The sequence below is a fragment of the Podarcis cretensis genome, assembly GCF_951804945.1.
Source record: "Podarcis cretensis genome assembly, chromosome: 1".
Classification (NCBI taxonomy): domain Eukaryota; kingdom Metazoa; phylum Chordata; class Lepidosauria; order Squamata; family Lacertidae; genus Podarcis; species Podarcis cretensis.
In genome coordinates, this window is record NC_137170.1 from 98,969,734 (window position 1) to 98,982,578 (window position 12,845).

The 12,845-nt window shown below is 40.4% G+C and overlaps 1 protein-coding gene across 4 annotated transcripts in view; it reads right to left on the reverse strand.

Moving 5' to 3' along the window:
* Positions 1–12,845, reverse strand: part of NCKAP5 (NCK associated protein 5) — a 632,725-nt gene that overhangs the window by 528,014 nt on the left and 91,866 nt on the right. The window lies entirely within an intron of this gene.

Below are 12,845 nucleotides of genomic sequence, written 5' to 3' on the forward strand. Positions count from 1 at the left end.
CTGGGGCATACCTAATCTAAGGCCTCTCAATTATCTTGTACTGTCAAGAAATAAGTCTGTTTGATTTGTAGTCTTGAATTTTGAATCCACACAGTTGCTGCTTTAGAGAATTCAGTCTATAACTCTATGTGATCGACCGGCTTTTTCTATAGCTTACTAGTTCAGTTACAGACCACATTCATGTCCCTAGATGTCCTCAGAAAGGCGTATCTCTTGCCTAGCCAGCTGATAAAAAAGTTTACTTAAGGAAAAGCATACTATGAAAGCACAAGCCACGTTCTCCACACATGTCAAGAACATAAAAAAGTTTCTGATCAAATTGAACAATGTGTTCACCATTGCATATATAAATTCATGATGGCAATTTGAGATTCTTCTTATAGAATGCCCACCTGTGGATGCAACATTCTTGGCTTTTACCACAAGTTCCTCATCAGGTTTCAAGACACTGCATAAGTCCTTTCGTGTGTGGAAGATATAATGATTAGGCTACATCAGTTCTGGCCAAGGAATCCATGCCCTAGTAAAATAAGGCCTCCTGTGTGAAATATTTGCAAAAGTGTTCTTAAGCAAGACCAGAGACCACAAATACAAGTTGGGTCCTGTTTAGGGCTAATCCATATCATGCAGCTGTGTCTCAGACAAAAACACTCTCCACCTCTAGCAAAAGGCAGACAAACATTTTAGTCATGACACATTGCAGAATACACAAGGACCCTGGTTTTTTCCCCTCCAAGGCAAAACCATAAACAAAATTATTATCTGAGTTACCCCCCTTTTTGTACAACTATATGAAGAAATGCCTACATAATACACAGAGTGCCATTCTCAAGGAATGGCTAGCACCGTGCTAAGCATACTTACTAGATAAAAAGCCCCATTGAATTGAGTGGGAGATAGCTCCAAGTAACCATGTATAGCATTGCACTGCATAACACTTTATAAAAAAAAGGTTCTAAACTAGTACCAAGTGAAATCACCTCTACAGGATGCTCTCACCTCCATTTAAATTATTATGTTTAGTACAGTATTTGTCATATTACTTTTCTATCGCAGAATACCCACAGAAATTTACAGAGTAGCCACACATTCAGTACAATAAAACTTAAACTAAAAAAAAAGCCTAAAACCACAGCAGTAGCAATACAAACACTCTATATAAATTCATTGGGGAACCAGGGGGGCAGAAGTCCTAACCCAAGTGACCAATGGTGGCACTAACAGCCTTGGCCAGTCACAGGGTCTTCTGAGTTGTCCTGACAAAAACTGCACTTCAAATTGGCCAATTGTGCCCATTCCAGTGGGCGTGGTTTTGGAGGTGGACTTAGGGGAGCTAGTCTTCACTTAGACCTGCCCGCATAGCACAATATTCCGGTAGTGCTGTGAGTGGGCAGTTAGTCGGCAACGGACATCCCACCCACCCTATATCTTTTGGCCCTGCCTGCAGGTAAGCAGGCAGTGCTCTAGCACAACCTTGCTGTGGAATTAACTGGTTGCCGTATTCAGGGCCAGGGAGGAATTTGTCTGCAGACAAATTGGGCCTATCTAGAGGTTTTGCCCACCTCATAGCAACAATCACATGCACGCAAACCCTCTCCATGTACTTAGGGACTCTACGGAGCAGCCTAGAGTGGACAGACAGGACAGAGTTGGAGAGACTGCTATATGTAGGAAGTGCAGCATATAAAGAATATAAAGCAATAGAATGGGTTGCCATTGCAGGGTTTGCTTTATTAAATGATTCATATTCAAGACCACAACAATCAGGATTAACAGACACTGAAATAATTAAATAAATAAATAAATATTTGCAGACACATAGTGCCTGTATCCATGATGTACACCAGTGAATGTAAAATGCCTTGAGGGACTAAAGAGTTAATAAGGATATAGAAAGAGCACCATTATATAAAACACAATCTGTCACTTAGGCACTGGAAACAGTGTTGGAAGTAGATGGTCTAAGTGCATGCACTTCTACCCTGGGACCACCAAAGAGTACTAAAAAAAGACGAACGTGATTTATAATATACTGATCTCGCTGCACATCCTCATTTCAGATGTTCAAAAGCCCTTGCAGGCTGTCACTTGAAGAAATTTCTGATTATTTGCTATTTTGTAGATCTGTAAATCACCTAAATGCTCATATTACTGCCATGTGCTCTGGTGGTGTGCATCAACAGATCATATCGAAATGAACTCGGGTGATGAATTATTGATAATATTACTCATAGCCAGCAAGCATTAATTTCGGGAGAGAAAATCAGAACTTCCTGCAACTATCCGATTGAATCTAATGTTAACTACAGTACTCAAATCCATTCTTTTATTTTCTTTTAATCGCTTGATGGTCACCACAAATATTGTTTCTTATTTATGGTGATACTGAAGTATGCTGAATATATTGCGGGACATCTTTTTCACTGTAATAACATGGCACAGCCAGCTTCTCTGCAGCACATACGTTTTTAATACAGTATACAAATAACCCCATTTTCTGACGTGAATCTCAGCAAAGAGTTTCCCTGTTCTGATTTGACAGACTTTGTGGGAATGATTCCAAAACCTTGCATGTCGTGGCCAATAGCTAGTACAATAAAGATATTTGGATTGGATTGAACCCTTGCATTCTAAATAAATAAATTTATCTCTGTCCTATGGAACCTAATCTACGTTTTTAGCAGCAGAGGAAATGAAGGGAAGGAAGGAAGGAAGGAATGTATTTGGGCAGTAAGGAGTAAGAGTAAATACAGTTAGAAGACAGTGTATGTATGGCCTCGTTCATATGCAAATATATATGCTGCACTGGCTGCCAGTGTGTTTCCAGGCGCAATTTAGACTGCTGGTTTTCCTTTAAAGCACTAAATGGTTTAGGCCAAAGCTATTAATTGGAATATATGTGCACTCTTACCATTCAATCTGCAGTTTCAGATCTGCTCCACTGGCTCTCCTGGTGTACCATGCCTTAGGTAGGTAAGGTGAATAGTCCTTCACTATGGTTACCCTACAGCAATGTGTCCTCCCTAAAAGAGGGCAAGTGTTGCAGTGAGACCTGGAGACTGACCTCCTGTGTTGTGGGTGGGTAAGATTGGTCAGCCATAACACCCGATTGGTAGGTCCCTCGATGTTGGGTTCAATCTGGCCAATGGGGTGCAGTCCAAACCAAAAAAGGCATCAATCAAGAGTGCATATTGGCCCCATTTTTATTCAATTTCTGGTACCTCTCTTCTACAATATGAACTTACAGCATCCAAAACTAGCAGGAAAGCATATCTATCCCTCTGCTGCTTTACGCAGATGACGCAGCAATCCTCTCAAGAACTCCTATAGGCCTTAAAAGAGCCATGAAAACATTAGCAGTACACTGCAAGGAGAGCAAACTAAATTATCAGAAAACCAAAATCATTGCCAAAAGGCCCAAACCTTGCTCATGGTACATCAATGGCCATAAGATTGAGCAGGTCACCCGCTTCAAATATTTGGGTATAACCCTTCACTCTTCAGGAAGTAGAAAAGCCCATGGGGATTATGTTGCAGGGAATGCCCAGAGATGCATAAATGCAATACTCAGGTACCTCAGGACTAAAGGCAGACAATATATACCTGCAGCCCTCAAACTTTTTGAGGCTAAATTCATTGCACAACTTGTATATGGTGCCCAATTAGGCCCCTTTACCAACTGCACACCATTAGAACTGGTACAATCTAAGTTCAGTGGTGCCCCGCAAGACGAATGCCTCGCAAGACAGAAAACCTGCTAGACAAAAGGGTTTTCCGTTTTGGAGGTGCTTCGCAAAACGAATTTCCTATGGGCTTGCTTCGCAAGACGAAAATGTCTTGCGAGTTCCTGCGGTTTTTTTTTTCCTTTCCCCCCCCTTTTTCTAAGCCGCTTATCAGCTGATCCGCTAAGCCGCTTATCAGCTGATCCGCTAAGCCGCTTATCAGCTGATCCGCTAAGCCCCTAAGCCGCTAATAGCGCTAAGCCGCTAAGCCGCTAATGGGCTTGCTTCGCAAGACGAAAAAACCGCAAGACGAAAAGACTCGCGGAACGGATTCTTTTCGTCTTGCGAGGCACCACTGTTCTTAAGATCAGCCCTACAAGTGCTTAAACACATCTCCAATGCTACCATACGTCTTGAAACTGGGTTTGTAAGAATCACCACACTAAATTACTGGCTGAGACTCTCTCTCCTCCTGCGTGGCCTTCCTCCCTTAATTATTATTTCTGAACGACATGGAAATGTGCAGTGATAAACATAATAACAACTCTAGGCTTCACCCCGCAGATCCTACTTGACTTGGGTTTTAACAAGCCCCAAAAACCATCAAACAGGGTGTAGAAGATACAAAATGCCAAGAAGATCTAGCCAGGTCCCTGACATTTTTAATCAGTGAAACCAGAAGACACTTCACCTCCCAGATGCCATATATGATGAACCTTGAAATTCCAAAACAGCAAAGGGCTTTCACTCTGGTCCGTTGCCAGGCCCTCCCTTTAGCCATCCAAGAAGGCAACTTTAGGAAGATACCGTATGAGGAGAGGAAAGGCCCATGTGGCTCTGGGCAACTGGAAATAAGAGAACGTGTCTTTTTTCACTGCCAGTACTATACAGATATACCAGCTAGGTTCAACTTGCCTATATTACATAAATTCCCAGGTTGCACAGAACAACTTTATACCTTCCTGCTACTTCAAGATGAAAACCCATATGTTACATACTCAGTTGCTAGATTCTGTGCTACCAAAGGATGGCTTGCGCCACAAACTAGGCCCCAAATGCAAGGTCTCTGCTCCTTCACGCGCCCTCCCTTATAGTAGCTTTTAACTGTTTGTCCCTTACTAATTACTATTTTTTTATTCCTTGCCTGATTTAAGTCTTATGTGTTCAGTTTATTCATGTTTTATCTTATGCTGATCTGTGACCGAAAGAAAGTTTGATACCTGATACTTGATACAGTGGTACCTCAGTTTACAAACTTAATCTGTTCCGGGAGTCCGTTCTTAAACCAAGGCGCGCTTTCCCTAATGCGGCCTACCACCATCGGTGCCCTTCCACCGTTCGGATTCCATTCTTAGACTGAGGTAAAGTTCTCAAACCAAGACACTATTTCCAGTTTTGCCGAGTTTATAAACCAAATCGTTCTTAAACCGGACTGTTCTTAAACCGAGGTACCACTGTTCAACTGTTGAGTTGTGTGTTAAAAGTAAATTTGTGTATGGTTCTAAACTCTGTACTGTTTTTTATCTGTTTCGCCTGCAAGCCGCTTTAGATGGGCATTTGCTCAGAAAAGCCGCCTAAATAAATACTAATCATATCATGTTGATTTTGAAAATACACAAGGCCTCTATGACAAACCAGCTTCTTAAACATTAATTTTAATCTACTTTACAGAAGATTAAATAAATTAATGAAGTACAGTATCTGATATTTAAAATAAAATGTTGAAGATACAAACATGTAAATACAAGCAACTTCCAGGTGTGGTACTGTGCCTGAAAACTATATAATTTAGCTATATCATGAAAAGAAATCATGGATACTTATCTATGGATTAATTATCTGTGTTGAACACAAAACAAAGCAAAGTAAGAAACTAGTGACATAGAGCTAAAATTGAAAATTAAAGTAACTGGGGAGGGGTTTTTTAATTAAGAAAGTAAAAGGGCTCTGGGAGGTCGAAGGTTTTTTGTTTGTTTGTTTGTTTTTAATTGCTTTCCAGAACTAACAATGGGATTTTTAAAAATAAAATTGGGTAAGGAGCCCTAATAGTCTGAACATCTTTCATTCAGATACAAAAGGATTTGTGGATATATAAGATATATAAGCTATTATATACAGGAGTAGTTAGGGAAGATGTCAGACGACATTTTAATTGTTTCTCACAGGTACCTAGAGGTTATTAAATAAAATGCAAAATAAAGAACTTAATTCATTTGGCATGTGAGAAGCTTCATTTCCCAACCTTTCCCGATTTAAAAATTGATAATAATATGCAGGCAAAATGCTAGAGTCCTACTTGACCCAATAACTCAACAGGCAACATCTAGTATCATGCAAGTGAACTTCTGCTCTTTTCCATTCCTTTCCTTCCCCCTGGAACCCTCTGCCCAAAATCTGCTCTGGAAGCATAATCATAACCCCAAACCACCAGAGGAAAGTCCATTCTGCTGGTGGATGAACACCACTAGATTTCATAATTGTTTGCATCCTTTGCCTCCCCTTCCTCATGTTCCCACAATTGTTCCAGCCAGCACATTTCCCCTTGATATAATCCTACATACTTCTCTCCTCTATGGTTCTCCGTAAAGCTTGTAAATTCATGTAAATCTGCCTACTAAGATTATTTTCCACATAAGGTTCATGAACCTATATAATATAATGAAAATGCTAGATGCTAAAGGATTCCACAAGCACTCGACTGAATCCTTTAGGGTAGTAAATAAATGTTATGAAAGTTCATGGAGAAACTATTATCTAAATTACTAAATAAAAAAAAGACTGCAGTTATGTTCCAGGAATGCATTTCTGGCATGGAAAGTGAAAACTTGTACACAATGTCTTTTTATAGACTGGTCTGGGTAATAAATGGCTGCATTGATGTACTTCTAACTGTAGCCATTTTTCCCTCAAGAGAATTAGAAGTGACATCAGTTTTCACGTTATCTGAGAAGAACAGAATTTATTTTGTTCATAGAATTCCAGTTTCTTTCTTTCTAGCAAGTTTTTGTTACTGAAACAAACTTTTCTTTTGATTATTGTTTCATGAATCATGAGACTAGTAGCCAATTCTTTAATATCATTATTACTGTAATGGAATGCTTTCAACTCTCACATTTTGTATTACTCTAACAAATATTTCTGGAACACTATGGAATTGCTGTTTCTTTTGGGAAAGGGAAAAGTTTCCCTGTTGAAATTTGTGACCTTCTTCCCCCATCTGCACCTAAACTGAAGGACACCAAGCACTTCTGAGATGATGAATGAAATTAGAACGTGACAGAAATCCAAGCATGGCCACTTACATATCACCAAAAAAGAGAAAATGCATCATCAATAAAGAGGTGAGAGTAGGATACTGATTTAAATAAAATTTCCATATTCTAATTTATATGTATATATGCAAGTATAGAAATAATTACTATAATAATAATAATAATATAGAAATAATTACTGTAATTATGAACAGCTACACTACTGTGATCCATGCTCTGGACCCTTCCATTTAGACTGGCGCTGTGGGTTAAAGCCTCAGCGCCTAGGACTTGCCAATCGAAAGGTCGGCGGTTCGAATCCCTGCGGCGGGGTACGCTCCCGCTGCTCGGTCCCAGTGCCTGCCAACCTAGCAGTTCGAAAGCACCTCCGGGTGCAAGTAGATAAATAGGGACCGCTTACCAGCGGGAAGGTAAACAGCGTTTCCGTGTGCGGCTCTGGCTCGCCAGATGCAGCTTTGTCACGCTGGCCACGTGACCCGGAAGTGTCTCCGGACAGCGCTGGCCCCTGGCCTCTTGAGTGAGATGGGCGCACAACCCCAGAGTCTGTCAAGACTGGCCCGTACGGGCAGGGGTACCTTTACCTTTACCTTTAATGTGTTGTGCATAGTGCCTACCTTGAATACAATTTGGAAACTGAAGCTGATTCAATAAGATGTTACTAGGATTCTAACCAAGGCAGTCTACTGGGAACATATTTCACCAGTTCTCCAAGTGGCTACCAGTTCATTTCTAAATCCAGTTCAAGATACTTGTTTTAACTGTAAAATTTCTACCTAGCCTTAAGATATGATAGGCTTCCCATAGCAATCTGGTTGAACAGCTTGGCTATTTTCTGATGCTTTTACTTCAGAGTGCCTACTTCCATATGTACCTGCCTGATGTTAAGATTCTACTAAGGTCCTTCAGATCATAGCTGACAACTTTTCCCTTTTCTTGCGAGGAATCCTATTTGGAATAAGGGAATTTCCCTTAAAAAAAGGAAAACGTTGACAGCTATGCTTCAGATGGGCGGTGACTACTAGGGGGAGGTTTTTTTCAGCTGTGCACCTACTTGTTACCAGGCAGACAGATTGGACACACAACCATGACACAAGCAAAAGCAGAGTGCATTGGATGAGATCTAAAACAGTGGTGGCATTTTGCTCTATGCTGGTTGTGGGGAGGGGATTTAATTGTTTGCAGTTGACACCTGAAGCGTACCTTTTCGCCCACAGCTGCTTGGCTCATTGCTGTCCCATCAGGCAGCACATCTCCAGTGTGATTTTGTCACATGAGAATCAGCCACACCACCCTGTTTACTGGTGAAAGAGAGAGAACAGCCTAATAGCAAATTTAGATTAACATTTGCCAACATGAAGCTCTCCAGGTGACTATGATGGTTGGAGGCGGCTTGTTGGGGCTGTAGTCCAAAACATCTGAAGGGCACCAGGTTGGCAAAGTTTAGTTTAGATATTGAATTATCTGTAAATTACACCACTTATGCAAGTAGACTACTTGCACAAGCAATGCTATGTCACAAGCAGGGCTTGGGTTGTGATCTTGGCTCTTCAGAGATTAAAAAGAAAATGCACAACATGTTTCTAATCATGTGATAGGAGCCATAATCTCAACGGTCAATATGTGAAGAAAGTTCCAAAGAAACGAGTCCATTTATCTTACAAAGTTGTTTATTTGTGTTAATTCAGTCTGCCTTGCTAGAATAACGAAATATGCTTCTTTGCCTTCTTTTCCTATCCAATTTGACTTAAAAAAAATAATAATCTGAAGTTAAACGCGTTCTGCTTCTATTATTAATAATCTCTTTCAAGGTGCTTAGCGCATGCATGATTTCAGTTTCTTTGAACAGTTTAGGAGCACAAAGCAAGAATTAATAAATAGAAACAGTGATCATTCTCAAAGTAAGCTATGATGCAAATCGATGTAAAAAGAAGTATGAAAATAGCAAGCCTAGAAGTTATATGTGGTGGGATGTTTGCCACAGGGTGACTGTTTCAGAATATATTGTTTTCCTTCCATTCCTTTAAGAAAAAAAAATAGAGTTTGGAACCAGCTCTGCCTGCTCCTAAGATTTCTGTAGGATTTTGTGTCCTAACATTTTTATCTTGATAGCCTTAGTCTGGTCCAAAGAGCAGCAGCCAATGTGCAATCAGCATTCCTTGCTAAAGTCTCTATTTTGTAAACCAAAGGTCACCATATCAAATGCTCTTTAAAGATTTTAATCTAAATAAGGGGGCAGTGCAGAGATAGAAGATTATACTGCTTCCAAATGTTTTAAAAAACAACACAATGCTATGCTCATCAGTCTTTAAAAGATGCAGAACAAGAATGGATTGCAAAAAAAGAAGAATCTTTTGACTGTAAATTCACAAACAAGAGCCTAGTTCCAGTACAGGCCCCTTTATGTGAGATTTGGTTAGCTGTTTATTCCCACCTAACTCATTTCAGGATTATTCTTTAGATAGCATTTAAATCTGCATAGTCTCCAAGTGTTAGAGAGACTAGTTTCACAATCTCCAGGCTTGAATTCTCTGGCCATGTTTGCACGCAATGCTAAACGGTGGTTTACCCCTTTGTGGCTGAGCCCAAACAACCCTGAGCGAATAAGTATCAGACTCATGTACTCCTAAATTCCCTTTGCTAGCATTTTCGTTCACTTTCACACAATCATGATTTAGCATTCCATTCAAATTAGGGACCCTGATTTCAAACAAGCAATGATTAGTTTAACAAACCAGTTTTATAACCCTGGGCCTTTGAAGTCTGCTTGTTCTGAAACATACCAGGGTTTGTTTTAAACCCAAGATACAGTATCTAGTCCAGACATAATGTTAAACTGTGATTATTATTTTTTAAAAGTTAAACTAAACTCCATCCAGTCATGCTTGAAGAGAAGAGGGGAACACGAAAACACAAAGCTTTGTCCAGGTTCATCCACAGCCATATGCAAATCTATCTATCTCTACTGCTGAATAGGAAGAAAGTAGCTCCAGAAACCTGATAAAATGCATTCCAAAAGTGAGCTTCATCTATTTACCTTGGTGGACCAAAATCCACTATGAAAATAAATAGTTCCTTTAAAGCCATAGATATTGTCTATTAGAATTGTAAGGCAGAGTGCTCATCTGTTCTCTCTCATCCCATGGCAAGAAAGAGTAAGTGGCCACTATCCCTAAGATGGCAGCCAAGGGTTCTCTACTGTGTGGTACCAAATTACCAGGGGCACATTTGAAGTATCATACAGTTTCCCCACATTTCCTTTAGAAAGACAGCTACTGAAAACCCATATATGCCCTGAAATATCTGAGAGGTGGAGGCCTGTTAATAAGCCTAATGCTAAAAGAGGCCAGTCACTAAGGCAGCCTGCTGAAAACACCCCTCTGCTGCCTCTCAGAAGCTTTAGGAACTGAGAGGCCAGAAACAAGAAAAGAATCCATTAGTTGCACAAATGTGCATTCATTGCCAACTTCAATTTTCTTAGTTTCCCCCTTTGGAATCCAGAATCCATGCATAGATTTCTTTGTTTAAAAATTACTCATATTTGGCACATTCGACTACTTTGCTGGAAGAGCCAAATATGGTGCAATAAGGCCCAGTAATTCCTTTGGGTTTCCCCTCCCCTTATAGCTTGCAGCTCTATTTTCAGCAACATACTTTTATTATTAATAGCAGTCCCTCATATACCGCAGATGCCTTGCCAAATAATCACAAAGCATTTTCGCAAGGTATGGTTTGTTTGTGTCTTATTGCCTTACTGAGACACTGAATCCACTGGAGAGAGAAAATCACATCATGTTGAATTAAATAGTACAGGAAATGATCCAGGGAATCTTCTGTTGAGGTAAAGACCCTGTGCCGCTTGACCTCACTAAAGAGACAGGGTCACACATTATTTTTGCCATAGGATTGTAAAGGACTGGAAAAGATGCAGAATTTTCTCACATTTCTTCTAGTAACATTTTTGTCAGTATTCTTTTTGACAAGCTAGACATAGTAGGTCCCATCTGCACTATTCATTTGAAGCAGTCATGGGTTCCCACAAGGAATCCTGGGAACTGTGGCTTCCTATGGGGGTTGAGAGTTCGGAGACCCCTGTTCCCCTCACAGATCTACACAGATCCTAACAACTCTCAGCACCCTTAACAACTTACACTTCCCATGAATCTTTGTGGGAAGCCAAGGCTGTTTAAAGTGGTATGATACTGCTCTAATGTGTAGTAAGGATGGGGCCATAGATTCACACCACCCTTTCTTCTTACCGCCATATCTGTCCCTCTTCTTGTAGAATTGATTCTTAACAAGACCGACTTACATGCACTTTCCTAGTGTAGTGTTGGGTTTTCCAGTGGTTTTTTAGTCTCACAAACATGTAACAATCAATAAAGCAATACATGTCATTTGCTGCCTCTTAAACTATTATGTGTGTTCTGCTGTTATATCAGCTTTGGGAAAGGCAAGGAAGGCTACCCATAAGTTTTCATAATAGTTCACAAGTGCTGGTGTGGGATCAAGCATGTTTGGTTATAGCAGCACTGTCTATTGGGTATCACCACTCAAGCTGCAGTAACTTGGTACATTTGACCCAAAGAGTTAAGGCAGGATTGGGAAACGAGATGTTGCTCATCTCAATCTCTCCTCAGCCATATATGCTAGCTTGCATGCAGACTAGTATTACAGGTTTATGGCTGATAGTTTATATACTATTAATGGAGTCTAAATCAGAGACCAACAAGTGGATTCTGTTCAAAAGTGAACTCTCTTCTCCCTTTACATTACTGAATTTTAGAAGGACCTACTTGAGATGGAATTATACCATTCCAAGTTATGCTTGAGGATGCAGAGATGAGACACTTTAAAATGTTAATATGTACATACATAGGTCCACAGCAGTGCAATCTAACTCTTCAAAGGGAATCTGCATTAAGATCAACAGCAATTGCTGCTCATACTTTCTCATGCTCTGCAATCACAAAAGTTAAGAGCCCTTTTACTGGACCACAAAAGATCAAACTATAGATAGCAGGTTATCATACATCTTCTGAAAAGCAACCAGGCACCACTGTTGTTTGCAGGACAGTTGGGTTTTTTACATTTCTTTTTTTCCTTTCTCTTTCTTTTGCTGCTGCTACTGCCAGCTGCTGTGATCCTCTGATCAAGGGAAGTATAGAAATTTAATTTAAAAAAGAACAAGAATAATAAGAATAAAATGAGTAATATATGGTCTCATTTTGCTGCCCCATTCAACAATCAGACACCTGCACCCAACTGTACCAGCAGCAGTTTCTCAACCATCTTTAAGAATAATGGTTAGTCACTGTGCAGCAGGTTAAGAGCTAGCATTCTGTCCAGGCCAATGTGAAGTTCATGGTTGGTCAAGGCATAAAGTAGTGGGGCTTAGGTGCTGTTTTGAATTGTATTCATCCAATAAAAGTCAGACGAGGAATGGACCTTAGATTCATTGTGACCGGAACAGCCTTGCCTCTTCCCTCTCATCCTTCCCTCCTCTCTACATGAACCATCCCAGCTGCTGTGGGAGACTCCCCCAATGCAACAAGCCAATCTGTAACCCTCAAGCAAACCTCAAATAATGAAGTACAGTGGTACCTCGGGTTAAGAACTTAATTCATTCTGGAGATCCGTTCTTAACCTGAAACTGTTCTTAACCTGAGGTAACATTTTAACTAATGAGGCCGCCCACTGCCGCTGCCACCCCGCCGCTGCACAATTTCTGTTCTCATCCTGAAGCAAAGTTCTTAACCTGAGGTACTATTTCTGGGTTAGCAGAGTCTGTAACCTGAAGCGCCTGTAACCTGAAGCATATGTAACCTGAGGTACCACTGTATATGGCTTGAAT